Genomic DNA, 21,083 nt, shown 5'->3' on the forward strand with positions numbered 1-21,083 from the left:
CGGCATTACTTATATACGAGCATGGGAAAGTAGGATATACCCGGTATATAACTCGCTATTATAGTACTGGCTTGATACGGCATTACCGGGGTACTTATATACGAGCATGGGGAAGTAGGATATACCCGCTATATAACTCGCTAGTATAGTACCGGCTTGATACGGCATTACTTATATACGAGCATGGGGTAGTAGGATATACCAGGTATATATCCCGCTAGTATAGTACTGGCTTGGTACGGCATTACTTACATACAGGCATGGGGTAGTAGGATATACCCGGTATATAACTCGCTATTATAGTACCGGCTTGATACGGAATTACTTATATACGAGCATGGGTTAGTAGGATATACCCGGTATATAACTCGCTAGTATAGTACTGGCTTGATACGGCATCACTTATATAAAGGCATGGGGTAGTAGGATATACCCGGTATATGACTCGCTAGTATAGTACTGGCTTGATACGGCATTACTTATATACGAGCATGGGGTAGAAGGGTATACCCGGTATATGACTCGCTAGTATAGTACTTGCTTGGTACGGCATTATTACATACGAGCATGGGGAAGTAGTATATACCCGCTATGACTCGCTAGTATAGTACTTGCTTGATACGGCATTACTAATATACGAGCATGGGGTAGTAGGATATATCCGGTATATGACTTGCTAGTATATTATTGGCTTGATACGGCATTACTTATATACGAGCATAGGGTAGTAGGATATACCCGCTATGACTTGCTAGTATAGTACTGGCTTGATACGGCCTTACTAATATACGAGCATGGGGTAGTAGGATATATCCGGTATATGACTTGCTAGTATAGTACCGGCTTGATACGGCATTACTTATATACGAGCATGGGGTAGTAGGATATACCCGCTATATAACTCGCTAGTATAGTACTGGCTTGATACGGCATTACTTATATACGAGCATGGGGTAGTAGGATATACCCGGTATAAGACTCGTTAGTATAGTACTGGCTTGATACGGCATTACTTATATAAGAGCATGGGGTAGTAGGGTTTACCCGGTATATGACTCGCTAGTATATTACTTGCTTGATACAGCATTACTTATATACGAGCATGGGGTAGTAGGATATACCCGGTATATGACTCCCTAGAATAGTACTGGCTTCATACGGCATTACTTATATACGAGCATGGGGTAGTAGGGTATACCCGGTATATGACTCGCTAGTATAGTACTGGCTTGATACGGCATTACTTGTATACCAGGATTGGGTAGTAGGATATACCCGCTATGTAACTCGCTAGTACACTACTGGCTTGAAACGGCATTACTTATATACCAGCATGGGTAGTAGGATTTACCCGGTATATGACTCGCTAGTATAGTACTGGCTTGATACGGCATTACTTATATACGAGCATGGGGTAGTAGGATATTTCCGATACATGACTCGCTAGTATAGTACTGGCTTGATACGGCATTACTTATATTCGAGCATGTGGTAGTAGGATATACCCGGTATATAACTCGCTAGTATAGAACTGGCTTGATACGGCATTACTTATATACGAGCATGGGGTAGTAGTATATACAATGGCTGTTTGTAAAACATGCATGCCCCCCATATGGGCTGTCAGTTGTAGTGGCAGCCATTGTGTGAATACGTTTTTTGTCGCTTTGACCTTTGACCTAGTGACCTGAAAATCAATAGGGGTCATCTGCCAGTCATGATCAATGTTTCTATGTAGTTTCATGATCCTTAGTTTCATGATCCTAGGCCTAAGCATTCTTGAGATACCATCTTGAAACCATTTTATTATTTGGAGTAACTGTGACCTTGACCTAGTAACCTGAAAATCAAGATCGGTCATCTGCCAGTCATGATCAATGTACCAATGAAGTTTCAGAATCATAGGCCTAAGCGTTCTCAAGTTACCATCTGGTGGTCGGACCGACCGACCGACATGTTGAAAACAATATACCCCCTCTTCTTCGAAGGGGTGCATACTTAGAGAGCGGACATTATGCTCAAAGTTTAAAACGCACTAAGTGACCCCTTGACCTAGATTTTGACCCGGCATGACCCATATTCGAACTTGACCTAGACATCATCTAGATACAACATCTGACCAAGTTTGGTGAAGATCGGATAAAAACAACTTGAATTAGAGAGCAGACACTTAATACGGACCGACAGACGAGACAGGCAGACGGACCGACAAACAAGCTCACTCCTTTATACACCACTAAACTTCGTTTGTGGGGGTATAAAAATGTATTAATAATGCTACTGGTATTTCATTTTTGTGTATTTTAGTCTTATATACAATATGTATAGTTTCTAATAAGTGCATTCTTCCAATTTACTATTCATGACACTTAACTTCTACGTTATAAACAACTACTTTCAGATCATTTGCCGTTATTTGTAACTGAACGAGCAAAGAAAAAAATCTTACGTTTTGAATAACTAATAAATCCTTCCAACAATAAGCATTTTTCCATGTGACTTGACTTTCACTGGGAATCAAACCCAGATCTCCTACTTACTTAGTAAGTCGGCATGTTTTCTTTACACCATAAAAGCGATAAGTTTAGGAAAAAAGCTAATTAATATGTACACAAAATATATTTAACGGATAAAATTTTTAGAAGTCTTTTTCCTACAAGTCTCTATTAACCATTTGACCCCCATGGCATGGCCATTTTTATGATGACACAATTGTGTTAAGTTTTACTACATTTACACGATGCTATGCTGAATACCAAATAACTATGCAGTCAGATTCATAGATAATTTTCGACTTTATACATATAAGGAAAACAAGATACTACAAAGCAGGGTTAATAAAATTTGGACTTGCTCACATTTTGGCAAATGACAATTTTCCAAAACAATCAAATTATAGAACAAGAGCCCTAAGGTGCTCAACTGTGACCAGAAGGAATTAAACTATTCTGAGAGGGTGCAGTTTAGAATAATAAATGCACTTGATGAAAAATATTTAATTTGTATGCAAATAATTATAAATAAACTTGACTTTGCTTAACATTACAGCAAATGTTTTGACAAACTTTCAAAAAAGGGACACAATTTCAAATGCAACTTCCAGTGTTTACAAGCTTTTTTTTAATTTGACATTTTTACCCACTTTTTGACGTTATGTGATCCAGTTTGAAAGTCAGCTGAGATTACATTTGGCAAAATGCTCTTATCATCTTTCATGAAAAATGCACATAAAAAGGGCCAATTGTGTGTTAACAAGGTTATACTCTAGCAATTTAAGAAAAACTGTCATGTCCACTTGCAGCCATGTGAGTCTACAAACTGGAACCAGTTACAAACTCGACAACTGAGCTATCATTAGAATAAATATTCTGACCAAAATTTATGGAGATATGGCTAAAAATGTCACTTCTAGAGAGTTTACAAGGTTTCATTATAGCCATATAAAGACAATTGCCTCGCGCTCTAGTGGATATGTTTTTTGAATAGACATACAAATTTCGAAACTGGACTGAGCCATCATTTGAACAAATATTCGACAAAAATGCATGAAGATTGGAAAAAAACAGTGACTTCACTGGTGTTCAAAAGGTTTCACTATAGCTATATAAGGAAAACTGCCCAGCCCTGTTGCATACGGTTATTTATTAAGTTCCACAACTGTTGTCGTACGTTAAACAGTTTTCTACATAGTAATTTCCCACTAGTTTTTTCATCAATGCAGCTTATGATCAACAGTTAACTAGTCACTTCCACTTTAAACCTATCCACTGTAAACACAAGGTCTACTGTTTTGACCTTTTTATACTTTTTCTTTCCTATTGCATTTAAAATATCATCTTATATATAATGTTATAATGTTCGCATGTATCTCCAATTATATTCTACAACACCAGTTCAATACATTGAGCTGTACACTATAAATGTAGAGTGTAAAATATTATGATAACATTTCTCATCTCTTCTTCTTGTCAATTACTCAAATGGAAACACTGGCCCCTGTGGTACACATTCTTTTTGATCAGCATGTTTTGTCTGCCAAACTGAAAAAATAATAATCACAAATAAACATTTTAAAGAGAAGTGTTATGCCTCCACACTAATCTTTAGTTTCAAAACAATTGTAATGTCCAAAAAAAATTAAACTAAAATACCAAAGTGTGCAAGTTTAAATGCTTTGAGCTAATAGAGAGAGTTTTACAGACAACAAGACATTTGCACAGGGTGAATACTTGTGTTATTTGGATAAGGCATTACCATGATATAGTCTGAGCAGGTTGTAGGACGCAATGCATGTCTCTCCAACCGCTCAGCTATTGTGACTGCTAGATGATGATTTCAGCTGAGGAGCTAAACAAAAATGAGCAAGGACCATAGTTCTGCAAAATGTGGGCTCATACATAATTTATTCCTTTCAGATGCCATGTTTCCAATGTTGACTAGAAATGGCGCGGCAGAGGCCGACGCGTATCCCCACGCCGCATGTTTGACCCAGGGGCGCCCCAAGATTGGTAATGAGGCCATGCATATTTGAGATTGACCGTATTGTCATAAGAGAAGTTCAGTATCAATTAGAAGTGAATCAATGTAGAAATGAAGAAATTATAGTAAAAGGCAATTTTGGATGGGCGTGGCATATGTGGGCGGGCACCCCAGGGTTGGTAAGGGGGCCAAACATAGTTGAGATTGACCTTATTTTCATAAGAGAGGTTCAGTATCAATTTGAAGTAAATGGGTGAAGAACTTTTAAAGTGATCGAAGGATCCAGAAAAGTGTCAGATTGACAGACACAGAGCGCAAACCATAAGTCCCTCTCCTTTTTCAAGGGTAGGAAACTAACAAGTTTTGATGATAATGTAAAAAATAATGGTTAAAACAAGAAACTGATTAAAATACAAAGTTAGGTCGCCCAAAGTGTGTTCTCATTATGTTAAATGCACAAACAGGGATTTCAGATATTAAAGGGGTCAAGACCATGGATAATTAATAAACCCTCACGTTAATCTCATGTGAATTGCCAGCATTAAATTCTTACGTTCACCTACCAATACTAACATCAAGAGTGTCTTGGTTTGGGTCAAGCTTTCGTATATCGTTTGTAGGCATGGTGTAATATCTGTGATATTTTAGGAATACAATGAACCTTAACACAAAACTGAACCAAATTTGCACCTTTCTAGGTATCTTTGACCTTTGACCTTGAAGGATGACCTTGACCTTTCACCTCTCAAAATGTGCAGCTCCATGAGATACACATGCATGCCAAATATGAAGTTGCTATCTTCAATATTACAAAAGTTATGGCAAAATGTTTAAGTAGGAGAAAACAAACCAACAGACAGGGCAAAAACTTTAGTTCCCCACTATAGTTCATTCCAACGCTCACGGACACTGGAACCCCGGGGAGAGTAGGAAAGCTCCTCTATATATATTTCATATATAATAGTCGAGCTTTAAACCCTATTTTACTAAGATTCAAGGGCCATAACTCAGGGTTGTCTGCATCTATTTGGCCCATTATCTAACTTGACTGAGATGTTATTGCCTTACACATTTTCATGAAGTTTGATGAAGATCTGATGACAATTGCTTGACTTATTGAGCGGAAAATAATCCGGACGGACTGACAGACGGACTTACTAACTAACAGACGGACGGACTAACTAACTAAAGGACGGAGCGATTTTAATATGCCCCCAAAATCGCTGGTTCGGGGGCATAAAAATGATATTGTATAAAATGTATTGAATTTCTTAAACTGTATGAACTGTTATATGTAATTTCCATTTAACATTATCATTACATCTTCTCACGCTATATTGGAACGCTCTGAACCTTTATATACAGACAGATCAATCCCTAGTTTATCTTCCAGGGATCAGAAGATGTCTTGAAATCACTATTAACTGTTCATCATTTACAATACTGTATGAAATTAATGACAAAATTATGGTCCAGACAAACTTCAGGTTTAAAACACAATAAGTGACCCCATGACCTAGTTTTTGACCCAACATGATCAATATTCAATCATGACCTATACATCATCTAGATACAACTTGTGACCAAGTTTAGGTGAAGATCTGATGAAATTTCGGGACAGACCGACGGACCGACAAAGTGGTTCCAATATAGCCCCAAATAACAATGGTAATGGGGGTATAAACAGATAGTATTACCAGCAGTTGGTTTCAATGGAAATTTCTTACCAGACAAGAGGTTTGATGCAAATTGTTGTGAGGAGAAACTGGAAAATATCTGAAACAAAAATAAAGTCTTATATAATTTGAAGCACTATATCGTTAAGTCAAACTGTAATATTTGATAATCATAACACTGCTAGCTGTCTGATTACAGAGGAGTCTTCACAACATAATGCCTTAACAGTTTTCCTGCAATAAGCAAACAGGACAAAATCAACAACACGAGTATTTATAATATATTCAGAGACAAAGATGATCCATCCATGTCTTTGAAAATAAACAAAGGGCATTTAACAATTATTTTGGCCTCATTTTAGCCATGTTGATAAATATAATGGGTCAAAATGCTTGGTGTGTTACAAGTGAAACACCATCAAAACCAGTGCTCCAGCTTGGCATGAATGGAAGGGCGCAGCACCCTGCCATTCAAAGATTCCAACCTGTCCACCTTGGACACCCTTCATGCCCTTTGATGAAAATGCCGAGTTGGGAACAATTAATAGGGAGTTACAGTTGTAAGATCGTACGCGAATATCATTTGCCATTTAAAAGGAATCATGATGTTCAAACTTAACCTTTGACCTAGAAGTTGGCAAAGGGTTTGTTTTTAGTTTGTCGCATTTTAGAATTTACAGAGCATCTTTTGCAAATCAAAAAGATATCATTGGGACAAATCTTCTGACAAAGTTTCATGATGATCAGACAATAAATGTGGCCTCTAGAGTGTTATCAAGGTTTAACTATATAGCCATAAAAGAAAAAATGCAGAGCCCACTGGCAGCCATGTTTTCCAACCAATCAGCATAATTTTTTAACTCGTCCAAGATATTATTGGGATGAATCTTCTGACCATTTTTCATGAACATCGGAAATAAAAGTGGCCTCTTTAGTGTTAACAAGACTTTACTATAGCCATATAATGAAAAAATGCCCCGCCCCTTGGAAGTCGTGTTTTCCAAGCAAATGTAACCATTTTCAAACTCTTTCAAGATATCATTCAGACCAAAATTCTGACCAAATATCATGAAGCTTTGACAATAAATGTGGCCTCTAAAGTGTTAACAAGGTTTTACTAAAGCCCTATAAGGAAAAATGCCCCGCCCCCTGGTGGCCATGTTTTTATAGCAACCATACCCATTTTCGAACTCATTCAAGACATCATTGGGACAATTCTTCTGACCAAGTTTCATAAAGATCAGACAATAAATGTGGCCTCTAGAATGTTAACAAGGTTTTACTACAGCCATAGAAGGAAAAATGCCCTGCCCCCTGGCAGCCATGTTTTTTAACCAATCATCATTTTTGAACTCGTCAGAGATATTATTGGGATGAATCTTCTGACCATGTTTCATGAAGATCGGACAATAAATGTGGCCTCTAGAGTGTTAACAAGATTTTACTATAGCCATTTATAGCCATATTAGGAAAAATGCCCCGCCCTTTGGCAGCCATGTTTTTCAAGCAAGCATAACCATTTTCAAACTCATCCAAGATATCATTGAGACCAATCTTCTGACCAAATTTCACGAACATTGGACAATGCGGCCTCTAGAGTGTTCACACTGTTTTACTAAAGCCATTTATAATCATATAGGGACCATATATAAACATAAAAGGAAAAATGCCCCGCCCCCTTGTGGCCATGTTTTTAAAGCAACCAAAACCATTTTCAAACTCATCAAAGATATCATTGGAAAAATGTTCTGACCAAGCTGTATGAAAATCTGACAATAAATGTGGCCTCTAGAGTGTTAACAAGGTTTACTATAGCCATATAAGGAAAATGCCCAACCTCATAAATGCCATGTTTTTCAACCAACCGGCGTCATTTAAAAACTTGTCAAAGATATAATTGGGTTGAACCTTTTGACAAAGTTTCATGAAGATCGGACAATGAATGTGTCCTCTAGATTGTTAACAAGATTTTACGATAGCAATATAAGGATAAATGCCCCGTCCCTAGGCAGTCATGTTTTCCAAGCAAACGTACCCATTTTCTCATCCAAATAATTATTAAGACCGATCTTCAGACCAAATTTCATGGAGATTGGACAATAAATGCTGCCTCTAGAGTGTCAACAATGCAAATGTTGACGCTGTACAACGCAGGACGGACAAAAGGTGATCACAAAAGCTCACCATGAGCACATTGTGCTGAGGTGAGCTAAACAAGAGCTGTCAGAGGACAGCGCGCTCGACTATTCGAGTGCTTGACAGTATAACGTAAGCCATCATGGGGTAATTGTTCATATTCAATCATTTATAAGGCAATCTTTCCAAAAAAAAAAAAAAAAAAAAAATTTGGAGGGGGATAATTGGAGGGGGATAAGAGGGGTATATACTGTGTCATTTATTAGATGATCTATCAAAAATTAAAAAAAGGAAAAATATAAAAAAATTGGGTGGGGGAAGAGGGGGGCAGGGATTCTGGGTTGGGGCGTGGGGTATTGTTTAGGTGGAATCCATTGTGGTACTCAGGTACGTGTTGTTTTGTCAAAGTATTAATACAATCTGTTCATAAATAAAGAAGTTATGGCAATGTAACTAAAGTAATAAGCATATAATAATGGAAAAAGGGCCATTATTCTTACAAAATGCTTGATACAGTTGTCTGCTCTTCTTTATAGATCGGGGTTATGTTGGTAAATAAGTTTGCAAAATATGAAAGCAATATGTCAAGGGACATTGAAAATATTTTAAGTGGTACGCAAATTTTAACATAGATTTATCAATAATATGAATATTCTAAATGGTAAAGGGGCCATAATTATTACAAAATGCTTGATAGAGTTGTCTGCTCTTGTTTATAGGTTGGGGTCATGTTGGTAAAGAAGAACGCAAAATATGAAAGCAATATGTCAAGGGACATTCAAAATATTTGGGGTAGTACACAAACTTTAACATTTGCTGCATTTTCTAAGTGGAAAAGGGGCCATTATTATTAAAAAGTGCTTGATAGAGTTGTCCGCTCTTGTTTATAGGTTGGGGTCATTTAGGTAAAGAAGAATGCAAAATATGAAAGCAATTTGTCAAGGGACATTGAACATATTTTGGGTAGTAAACAAACTTTAACATTTGCTGCATTTTCTAAGTGGAAAAGGGGCCATAATTATTACAAAATGCTTGATAGAGTTGTCTGCTCTTGTTTATAGGTTGGGGTCATGTTGGTTAAGAAGTATGCAAAATATGAAAGAAATTTGTCAAGGGACATTGAAAATATTTGGGGTAGTATGCAAACTTTTAACATTTGCATGCTCACGCTAACGCAAATGCTAAGGCTAACGCCAACGCCGGGTGAGTAGAATTGCTCCACTATATAGATTTCATATATAATAGTCGAGCTAAAAAGGGTTTTTCTGTAAATCTTTAAGAGAATAAATTAAAAACTCAACAGGCCTTTTTTATTATTAAATATGCTTGTTTCCATATATCATTTAAGGCCCTAAAATCATTCAGGATATAATTTTGTACAACGAACTTTGAACATAATATTTTTTACAGAAATAAAATGATCTTAAAGTTCTCTGCAATTCAAAGTAATTTTACACACGAGATATTAAAAAAATTGTTAAATTGTAACTTGTCCAGGCTACTCGGGCAAGCTGTGCTATAACTGCCTGTGGAAAATCTTGATGTTATATATATATATAAGAAATTCGAATATCGTCAATGACACTAGTTGCGTATAGTTTTCATTTACGTGAGCGGTTATTTTAAGTGTAAAATTCAATTTCGACTGCAGACGTCTATCGCAATCGTCCCGTGGTATTTACCTCAGTATGGACACACACACAGCACACTCATAGTATGTCACGATCGTCCCGTGGTATTTACCTCAGTATGGACACACACACAAGTTTCAGGGATGGGACCCTAATTTCGATTCTATTTACCAAGTTTCCCTAAGTTCTAAACATGGCCAAACAACATCCTCCAACCCACGACTCGAACCCCAAAACCCACGATCCTTAAATAAAAAACAATATTCAGACTTTATCCTGTGTACTAGGATTTTCCCAACTAGCGAACTTCTTTGGCTTGAATCGGTTTACGCTAGGGGCCATAGTTCAGGTTCAATTTATGGTCATTATATGGGCATCGTTGGAAAGGTCTTGACAGCGCGCGTCAGGGTCTGAAAGATATTTGATGATCGAATCTTCCGTTCAGAAGTTATGGCCCTTGGCGCAATGAGTTCTGAATTTAATGTAGTTATTTTCTCCTTTTTGATGAAATATTTTTTTTTCTTCTTAGTGTCCATAGCTATTTTGGGTTTGTAGATGCAGGATGTAAATCTCTACAAGCCCCTGTAATATGCCAGGTGGTAAGGGGGGTATTAATGAAGTTGTGGGCATTGGGAACTCCGATTTTTATTGTGTTTTTAGACAACGGGATGTTTGGCAATGTCTGGTGATTTTATTTCGCAATTTAACTGACATTGATTAACATTGACGGAAAGATTACTAAATTTGTAACAAAAAGACACTTGAAAATAAAAAATCGGGCAAAAAATAAACGTGCTACACGAGTTATAACGTGCTGGAGCCACTATTTTGGGGTTACAAAGCACTTAAAGTGAGAATATACACCACTATTAGGCACTATTTAGCAACAAGGTACCGTGTAACCATATATACCGTTGAAAAGGTCTTTAAAAATCAGCCAAGATTTTTAAAGCATTATACAGAAATAACAGTTTGTGTTCCGCGGGGAGCTGATAAACCTTTTTTTTCACCTCATTTTTATACAATAAGAATTATTAAAACTACTAAACGTGATATTTTATGCCAGAATATGGTATATATGGATATATATACGTTCACCGGACCTGACGATACCAGATATATGGTTGTGTGACCATTTGGGGCCGGGAAAGGGCGTGTCAAACAGGGGTACCCTCAAATACAATGAGATTTTTGTGTGTGTTTTGCTCTTTATACGGTTTAAAGTGACCAAAGTCGACCATTTCTTGACTTATATTCTTGAAACTTGGCACGATAATTATATTTGTACGCCGGACCGGACAAAATAAAAACTTTGACCTAAATATTGGCCCGGGGGTAGGCAAAAGGGGTCAAAGTGACCTACCCTCGGGCGCTGTGTCCATTTTTTTACCATAATACAATGTACTTTTTTTTAATATCTCATGTCTAGACCTGGAATATTTGGTATATTTAGGAAGATGTTGGCCCGGGAGTGAGCCCGGGGGTCAGGGGGGGGGGTAATAAAGCGCGTCACGTGCGTTCTTAAGGTGGTTTTAGGGCCTAAACGTGCCATTTTGAGAACATATTGTGAGTTTTTCTCGAAATATATAAATATTTAGGCAGTGGCTAGTCGTACGGTCCCGTACGGCTAGACAAAAGGCTAGCCGTACGGCTCTGTACGTATAGCCTTTCCTATGGAGATTGTCTAGCCGTACGGCTGTTATGACACATAAATATATTGATTAATTATTGATCTACGTGCAGATTCCGAAATTTCTGGCCTTTAGACTAGTTCGTGTAGTCGTCGTCACGGAATTTGCAATCTGGTTTATGTTTCGTCGTGGTTGGAAACCGATTCGTGCAGAGTATATAAAGAGTGTTAACAAGGGAGATATATAAATGTAAATTTATTACGCCAAACAACAATTACAGCAATCAATAGAAATCACAGTTATGAAGTATATAAATACGTATTGTACATGCAAATATCAAATGTATACAATAAATATATAGTAAATAATATTAACTAAGTAAATGAAAATTGCGACATCACATCACAATGCGAAACGTTTATAACAAAACAAATAAAAGGAAACTTAACGTGAAAAGGATAAAACGATAAAAGAAAATGGGAAACGTAAATTTACAGAAATTAAGAAAAGCATTATAGAACAATTAAATATGATTTTATTGCTTTCAGATAATAGCACTTGACAAAAGCATATACAACATGAAGGTATATACCCTATTTACACAATATGAGGCACCATTCCACGACTTGTAATTTGTAATGTCGACTATGCAAACAAATAAATCAACGGAACGAAAATGATTGCTTTTTGATGTGTAAAGTCTATTAATGATGCAGCGGCAACAAAGACGCTGATTATACAGTGTGAATACAAGGCTTATCCGTGTCTTTGTTGTTCGCATGTATGACAAATGCAGTTGTTCATATCTTAAATGACATGCCACTTTAAAGAAATAATACATTAGCCGCGTTTTGAGAAAACTGGGCTTAATGCACGTGCGTAAAGTGCCATTCCAGATTAGCCTGTACAGTCCGCACAGGCTAATCAGGGATACCATAAAAGCGGAAAGTGTCGTCGCTGATTAGCATGTGCGGACAGCTTAGGCTTATCTGGTACGACACTTTACGCACATGCATTTAGCCCAGTTTTCTCAGAACGCGACTCACATTATTTACAGAATCATACATTTGTCAGAGACAGATCGTAATGCAAACGCATCTAGTTTTAAGATCTTTAGTAAAGTACAACTTCTAGTTTCTAACTCCTGTAAAACTGTACACAATTTGAACGCTAGTACTGTTCAATTATGCCTATTTATGCACCATAAGAGGAGAATTTTTCCCCAACAGTTAAAGACACGGCCATTTTCAGTGAACTGATATATTGCTTGTATAAAACCATCTATTTATCAATTGTCTAAAAGATAATTAAATTATTTGTGTAACTCAATTTCAGAGAACAACCTTTGACGGCTGCCGTCATTGAATTTCATAAAATCGATGCCGCAACTAATTAAAAACAGTTTTCACGCCTTACATAGGAACGTCGACTAATTAAAGAATCAAATTAGGAACCAAATTTAATTATTTGTGTAACTCAATTTCTGAGAACTACCTTTCAAGGCCGCCGTCATTGACTTTCATAATATCGATGATGCAACTCATTAAAACCGTTTTTCACACCTTACTTAGGAACGTCGACTTATTAAAGAATCAAATAAGCAACCGTATTACATAAAAGGAAGCCGTAACAGATGAAAGAATTTTTTTAACTTTTATGAGCTTAAACAAACTTATTACTGATTAACAGCACTGAATGACAATTCTTGACTTTATAAGCCGTACGGCTAGACAATCTCCATAGGAAAGGCTTTACGTACAGAGCCGTACGACTAGCCTCTTGTCTAGCCGTACGGTGCCGTACGGGGCCGTACGACTAGCCACTGCCTAATATTTAATATTATTTGAGTAGATGTTGGTGAATTAAACAAATAAATCGAAAAAAATATTCAAGAAAAGTTGAAAAATGTTTGAACGGGGTCCAAAAAACGATTTTTTCATAAAATTGCATTGTTTGTTAGCTCGTTTCTTATTAAAATATTCTGTTAGACTAGTCATAGGCGCCTAAAAGCTATATTTTTCCGGTATTTCAATGTACCACGGACACATTGATGTGCGCATTGGGGGTATAGCTGTGCCCCGGGGTCGAAATAGGATGTGTCAAAGTGGGTAACCCTCGTGAATGGTGCTCGTTCTTTAGCTTTTATGTTCTTTTTTAAGGGTTAAAGTTACCACAGTTGGCAATTTCTTGACTAATATGCTTGAAACTTTGAACAATTATTAATATGTGTATGCCGTACCGGACAAAATAAATACTTTAACCTAAATATTTGCCGGGGGTAAGCTCCTGGGGGTCAAAGTGAACTACCATCGGGCGCTGTGTCCATTTTTCCAACATGATACAATATACTGCACAATATTACTGATGTCTAGGCAAGGATATTTATTATATTGATGTAGCCGAAGTCGATTTCTACCAAGCCCGGGGGTTTGCCCAGGGGTAAGGGTGGGTAATAAGCGCGCCACGTGCGTTGTTAAGGTGTTTTTTGGGGGGCCTAAAAGAGCATTTTGAGAAACGTTGGTGATTTTTTCTCCAAATGTATTATTATTTATTAGCATTTGAGTATAATTATGTTGGTGAATTTACGATATAATAATTTAAAAAATAATTTTTAATAGTTTCAGACAAATTACCTCAGTATGGACACACACACAGCACACTCATAGTATGTCACGATCGTCCCGTGGTATTTACCTCAGTATGGACACACACACAAGTTTCAGGAATGGGACTCTAATTTTGATTCCATTTACCAAGTTTCTTTAAGTTCTAAACATGGCCAAACAATATCAGCCACGACCCTTAATTAAAAAAAAATCAGACTTTATCCCTATGTACTAGGATCCTCCCAACTAGCGAATTTCTTTGGCTTGAATCAGTTTAAGCTTGGGGCCATAATTTAGACTCAGTCTGTCTGTTAACACAAGGACCACAATAATATATAATGATAATATAACTTGTGGCAATAGGTGCGTTTTAATTGTATTGCCTTATTTGGTGTTATACATTGTTGAAATAAATGACTGACTGAATGAGTGAGTAAGTTAGTAACTTACTCACTCATTCAGTCAGTCAGTCAGTCACTCACACATTTAGTCAGTCACTCGATCACTCAGTCAGTCACTCAATCACTCACTCCTTCACTTCCTCACTAACTTACTCAATCACTACCTCACTCACAGTCAGTCACGCAATCACAAAGTCACTCACTCAGTCACTTTTTCAGTCAATCAGTCATTTATTGTCGCGGATCAAGATTTTGGTATTAATTATCGGATACATTCAGCCCTTAAATAATATTGTATGTTCGTTCGCACTTTTGTGTTTGAAAAGTCTTTTCGCTTAGCCCTAGGCAATATTGATAGCAACAAGTGAGTGTCTGTAATATTAATACACTGATGTGTGTATTATTTTAATAGTTTCAGACAAAAAACCCTGGGCAGAACCAGTACTAATTATGCATGCGTATATGTTGATTATATATAACAATAAATCAAGTAATTTACCTTGGTAGGGTTAGTAGAACCAGTAGTACCAGGACTTACAAAGTATATTAATTAAACAACATATGTACAACATAATAAAGTCACGTTCCAGGGTAAAACGACTACTTGGCACAGAAATACATAAATACAACGAAAACATATCATAAAAATATATATACAGCAATTTCCTGGGTACAAAAACCAGTTCTGTCAGCCGACACGGGTAATGTGAGCTCACGGAAAAGCAACTCGGTGAGACTTTCGTAACTTGAGATTTTTCACAATATTTCGTAGTGTATGGGTCCTCCTCGTCACTGGAGGACACCTGTCGCAGCCTCTCCCTGGACACAACACGGATCGGTATCGATGAGGATGATGATGACTCACACTAGGCATCCTTGATTTCCCCCTATAGAAAATAGACATAAAACGTGTTAGTATGTATTTTCGAATATTTTAAGAAAGCTGAAAAGCGTATAGATTATATAAGTAAATAAATGATTGGCTTATCGTACATTTATGTATCTTACTCATCATTGTAAATCGTGTTTAAGCATTGTTAAGCTTACCAGGGAATCCGTCAGGCCGGTCTCCAAGTCTAGGGCCTGAGTGTCAGTGTCATGGTCAGGTTCCGGGGCGGCGACCGACGGCAGAGGGACATTCGTGTCGTCGTCGCTATGATGCGTGAAATCATGCCCATCTGTCGCTATGATGCGTGAAATCATGCCCATCTGTTTCATCGTACTGTTGAAAAAAAAATAAAACACGTGTAAGAAAATATATTCGATATTTGTAAAGAAATCTGCAATGCGAATTGATTATATAAATAATTAAATCAGCAGCTTATTGTACATTTCCCTATGGTGTCGTCATCATCTGAGAATGTTAATCGCTAATCGTGTTTAATTCTCTGTAAAGCTTACCATCGTTTCCTCACGCTGTGGTTGCTGCTCCGGGGCGGCGGCCGAGGGCAGAGCGACGCGGGTGGCTGACAGGAAGCCCTGGATAGTGCGATCGGCCTGAAAAATATTCAGCTGAATAAGAAGCCGTCGGAAAAGAGTACAAAGTTGATTCATGTAAACTAAACAAAAAAAACGAGTACTTAAAAGTGTGCTTAATGCAAAACATAATTAAAGTGATTATAACCTTTTTATTTACGCTTGAAATAAATTATTTTTTTTAAATAAAACTATTAACTGTTTTTGTTTTAATAATACAAAAAAAAAAAAATACATATGTAATAATTTTTTTCTAAATTGAACATTAACAGTTTATAGTTTTGTTAGAATTTTTTTTTAAATTTTTGAAAAAAAAATATAATAAAAAAGTTATAATCACTATAATTATGTTGGTTTGCAAAAACAGCATTAAGCACCCTTTAGACAGATCATCAAAACACATTCAAAAACTACCAGCGAAAACCTTAAATTCTATCGAAATAAAACAATAAGATAGTGAAATCTATATGATGTTGTCAAGTTGAACCCGAATCCGTTGCTACGTTTGCAATATCTTGACCTGTTAAAGGATTATTGATTGTAAATGGTGCGGTTCGAGAATAATGCATAGTTTATCTAAATGCATACATATTCATAATCAAATCAAATCCTATGTCTAAGCTTACTTCCTCCACCGTTGGTGCTGGTGCATGCTTTTTGTCCCCGGCCCACTTCAAGAAGGCTCAAACACTGTCAGGGCGGATCGAACTGTTCCTGGCTGGTGGGCCTTGGTTAGGTAGTTGTCGTGGACCTCCATGTGTCCTCCTCACACCAGCACGTCTGCAAACACGGCCCCCTTAGTGTACCCGCTCAGGGCCAGGAAGCGGTTCAGCTTTATTTGGACTCTAGGCGCTTCGCCACATTGCACTTCCACCCACAGCGCGTGGCCGCATGCATGATGTATTCTTCCACAATCGAAACTGAAAAAAATATTATTGAATGATATTCTATGCTATAGCTTGAAATTGCATAAAATTTTACTTACAACTGATTAATATAATTCCTAAGTATTCAAAATGTATAATATATTTATATTTTTATAATATTTTTTATCTTCGTTACTTACAGCTTTAACGACAAAGCATGACGCGAGAATGCGGGCCGAGGCTGAGACAGCAGTCCCGGGTGAGGAAGGTGTCCAGTGTCTGCTCACCCTCTGAAGAGCTCATTCTGGGCGTGGTGGCGGCTGTGGGTTGGCCGAACCATAACCGGCAGCGGACTCGGATGCGGTTGCTGACCTGTACGCTGCGGCGGAGGCAGGCACCTTCCGTTTCTGCATCTGAAAAGTTTATCATGGCGTTTGACTGAACAATTTATAAATCTTGTGGTTCGATTTAATTTTACACGTTGATAATCACCTTTTAGTGTTATAAACAAATGCCTCATGTGTGTATAATGTTTAATCATAATGAATAAAAAATGCACATCAACACAATGTAACTCTTACCACTCTTCTTGATTTCGCTCTTCCTGAGCACTAGTCCAGGGAGCCTCTGTCCTTGATATCTGTCTGGCGCAGGTGCTGAGCACTGGTAATACAGGCGTTCGCTGTTCGTTCATCTGCAAGTGGCGGCCCTTTGCTCGGACGAAAGCTGCTTCGCCTGCTCGGCCGACAGCTTGTGCTTGCGCCAAATATAGTCGCTGACCCTCGCATACAGCGTCGTGATACCTTGCAGGCTATATATTGGGCATGACCTCGACATGATGTGTTCGACCTTTTTCTGAAATAAAATTTGGCAATGTGTCGGAATGCACCTGACTATGAGCACGTGCTTATAAATTAATCACCAAATACGCTTATTATAATGCTGTTACTTAATAGTAAAGAATACAATTTAAATAGATGCATATCAATGAACGCCGAATAATAAAAACAAATCAAAGCACGTGGCCAAGGAAACTGAAAAAAAAAGTGTTAAACGAAATATAATGACAATCTTAATTGATATATCAAACTTTTGTTTTTACCTCCTGTAATGCATTTCACTGTTATAAAGACTCGCTATTTACATAAGCACCGTTCCTAGGAATACCAGTAGTGCGATATCACTATTATCTTAAGTAAGCATATACACAGGGGTTTAATTTTATAAACTTTTGTAGATGATAATACATACAAAATATAAAAGCACAGGGGTTTCACTGGGTAAAAAAAAGTTGTCGCCACAAACTTCGTTGCGTGAAACAAGTTGGAGCCAATCTTTCATTCTTTGTCCATGATAATGTAAACAATAATTTCTATTGACACATTTCAGTCAATCAACATAACGTTCATCATGAAGTACAAGTAGAAAAAACTCCACTCTCGTGATTAAAATCATTTATGATAATTGTAAATAATAGCAAATCTCTATTTTATATCACTTTATTACAATTCATTAACTATTGTCAGCACTGTTGACAGTTTCATTGGGTCACGAAAATATATGACAATATAAAAATAACTACTTGCCGAGTCCTCATATACGCATTCTATATAAAGATCGGAACAATATGCACAACTAAAATAACATAAACTTCAGTCATACATGAACCAGTTCTAATGAAATCTTTCAAAAATAGTAAATAATCACATTTGTTCACCTTATAAACCACTTTCTTCTTGTCATTCTTGGGCGTTGTCCTCATTTTCTTATTCTATAAAATAATCCAATGACACCAGCTGGAACCTACACCACTGTAGAAGATAATGTTATGTTATTAGATATAACACACTAGACACACTGAAAACATGATCCTTTTTTGTACGAAAAAATGTAAAAACTTGAGTCTGAAAACAGTAGGTGTGTGCTCCTACCTCGGATTAATGACCGGGAGCATGCCTAAGGGAATTAACTGCTGTGAGGAGTTTGTCGGCTTTTGGTACGATGGTTCCCTGTTGGTGCTATTCTATTCCTGCTTTTCAAGATTGGAACCACAGAAACCAACCAAATATCAGAGATGAACGTCAAGTGTGTGGGGTCACACTCTGACACACAAACAAGTACTACAACGTTATTTCGAGGTACCCGTGGAAACGAGCCAAAAATGTGGGATATGGTATTTACAAGCGTTTGGCGAGGTACTCGGTTCGAGGTAACGGGAAAAAGTACCTCGGTAGTTTTTGGTACCTCAGTACGTGGGTGTGTTTTTCAATGAATTACCTCGGTGTGTTAGGAATACAGACACACACACACACACACACACACACACACACACACACACACACACACACACACACACACACACACACACACACACACACACACACACACACACACACACACACACACACACACACACACACACACACACACACACACACACACACACACACACACACACACACACACACACACACACACACACACACACACACACACACAACACACACTTACACACACACACACTTACACACACACACACACACACACACACACACACACACACACCCACACAAACACACACCCACACACCCACCCACCCACCCACCCACCCACACACACACACACACACACACACACACACACACACACACACACACACACACACACACACACACACACACACACACACACACACACACACACACACACACACACACACACACACACACACACACACACACACACACACACACACACACACACACACACACACACACACACACACACACACACACACACACACACACACACACACACAATTTGCATCAACAACATTAAAATGCATTATTGTAGTGAATAAAAAATATAATAAAGTGTGCATCAACCATATAAAGTAGGTTAAAGTGCGTTTGAAAATAATCAATTTTGAAAAACACACTTACCCCCATTACGTAAAAGAAAAGTACAGCACCAACACGATGCTTTACATCCGATACTTTGCAAAGACCTCTTCTTGATGTTGATCTACCTTTAATCACTGGTGTGTTTTTCGCTGAATTGTTCGTTAGTTGTACCGATTATCGGCCACTTGCATTAAATAAAGGAATATCTGATGTTAACAGACAATTTCTCTCCTGATAATGTTCTTGCGTGTCTTTGTTCTTATAGTTTTTGATATTACATAGTTCTTTATATTCAACATATGTGCCACAACTTACTATTAAGTATTACGATATTACGATAGTGTATACATTTAAGACGGTGCATCAAATGCATTGCAAGTAATAAATATTTGGAAAACTCTGTGTAGAGTCTATATTTGTATAGCACTTATTGTAATGTACCTAACTCGCGCATGTTACATGCTTGATGTACTTCGTTTCTGCGTAATAATTGAGAGAACAAATGTTCACACTGCGCATCCAAAAATTAACGTTTGCGCATTAATCAGCTCCAGTAGATTAGTAAGTGCACGTTTTATTTATTTAATATAACAGCCGGGTATATACTGATTTTAATATCAAACGTTATAGAATCTAGAGAACATAAATCGAGATGAGGAAGCATTACAATAATATACAAATAGATTGTATTTTTTTGCGTCTTATATAAGTTATCATAACTGCAGGGCAGGTAATTTTGAACGTTGCAGGGCGTCGTGCTACGCTTTTATGAAGGTATAAAGTGATTTTGCCAAACATCAAATATGTGTATTAAACGCAAGCAGCCATCTGATAAAAGAATTAGGGGTAATTTAAATACTTAAACAATGGCATGTATTATAACCAGCTTTCTAGTAAAAGTACATGCGTTTAAACAACAAAGAGACACTTTTAAGAAGGCTTTTACTTTGTACAACAGTGCTTATCATTTACATTCTAACGAAATTACCGCTTCAAGGTATTTTATCCTCGACAGCGTTTTATCTATTTGCAGGAAGAAAATGCGCGATTAATTGTTGTTGTTTTTTCTAAACAAACATTAAATAGCAACATTACAAATCATGAAGAACTGACACTTAAACCAGGTCTACTGTAAATACTCCAACATTTCTTAATCGAATGGATTTTCCTAAAAGATAAAAGAGATTGACGAGTATTAAATCAATAAATGTTCCAAAAATTTATACAAATAGTAATCAATAAACAATTATGTAAGGCGATATACCCGATATTTTTTAA

General features: G+C 37.3%; 1 protein-coding gene and 1 long non-coding RNA gene across 2 annotated transcripts in view; one reads left to right on the top strand and one right to left on the bottom strand.

Annotated features, from left to right (window-relative positions):
- The window catches only part of LOC127880706 (interferon-induced protein 44-like), a 312,687-nt gene that overhangs the window by 246,864 nt on the left and 44,740 nt on the right, over positions 1-21,083 (top strand). The window lies entirely within an intron of this gene.
- LOC127880708 (uncharacterized) lies at positions 15,740-16,823 on the bottom strand. Its single transcript, XR_008049702.1, has 3 exons — positions 16,663-16,823; positions 15,962-16,057; positions 15,740-15,782 (listed from the first exon to the last, which is right to left on the bottom strand). It is a non-coding gene; the product is annotated as an uncharacterized LOC127880708 (long non-coding RNA).

This window comes from Dreissena polymorpha, chromosome 5 (assembly GCF_020536995.1).
Source record: "Dreissena polymorpha isolate Duluth1 chromosome 5, UMN_Dpol_1.0, whole genome shotgun sequence".
NCBI classification, from domain to species: Eukaryota; Metazoa; Mollusca; class Bivalvia; order Myida; family Dreissenidae; genus Dreissena; species Dreissena polymorpha.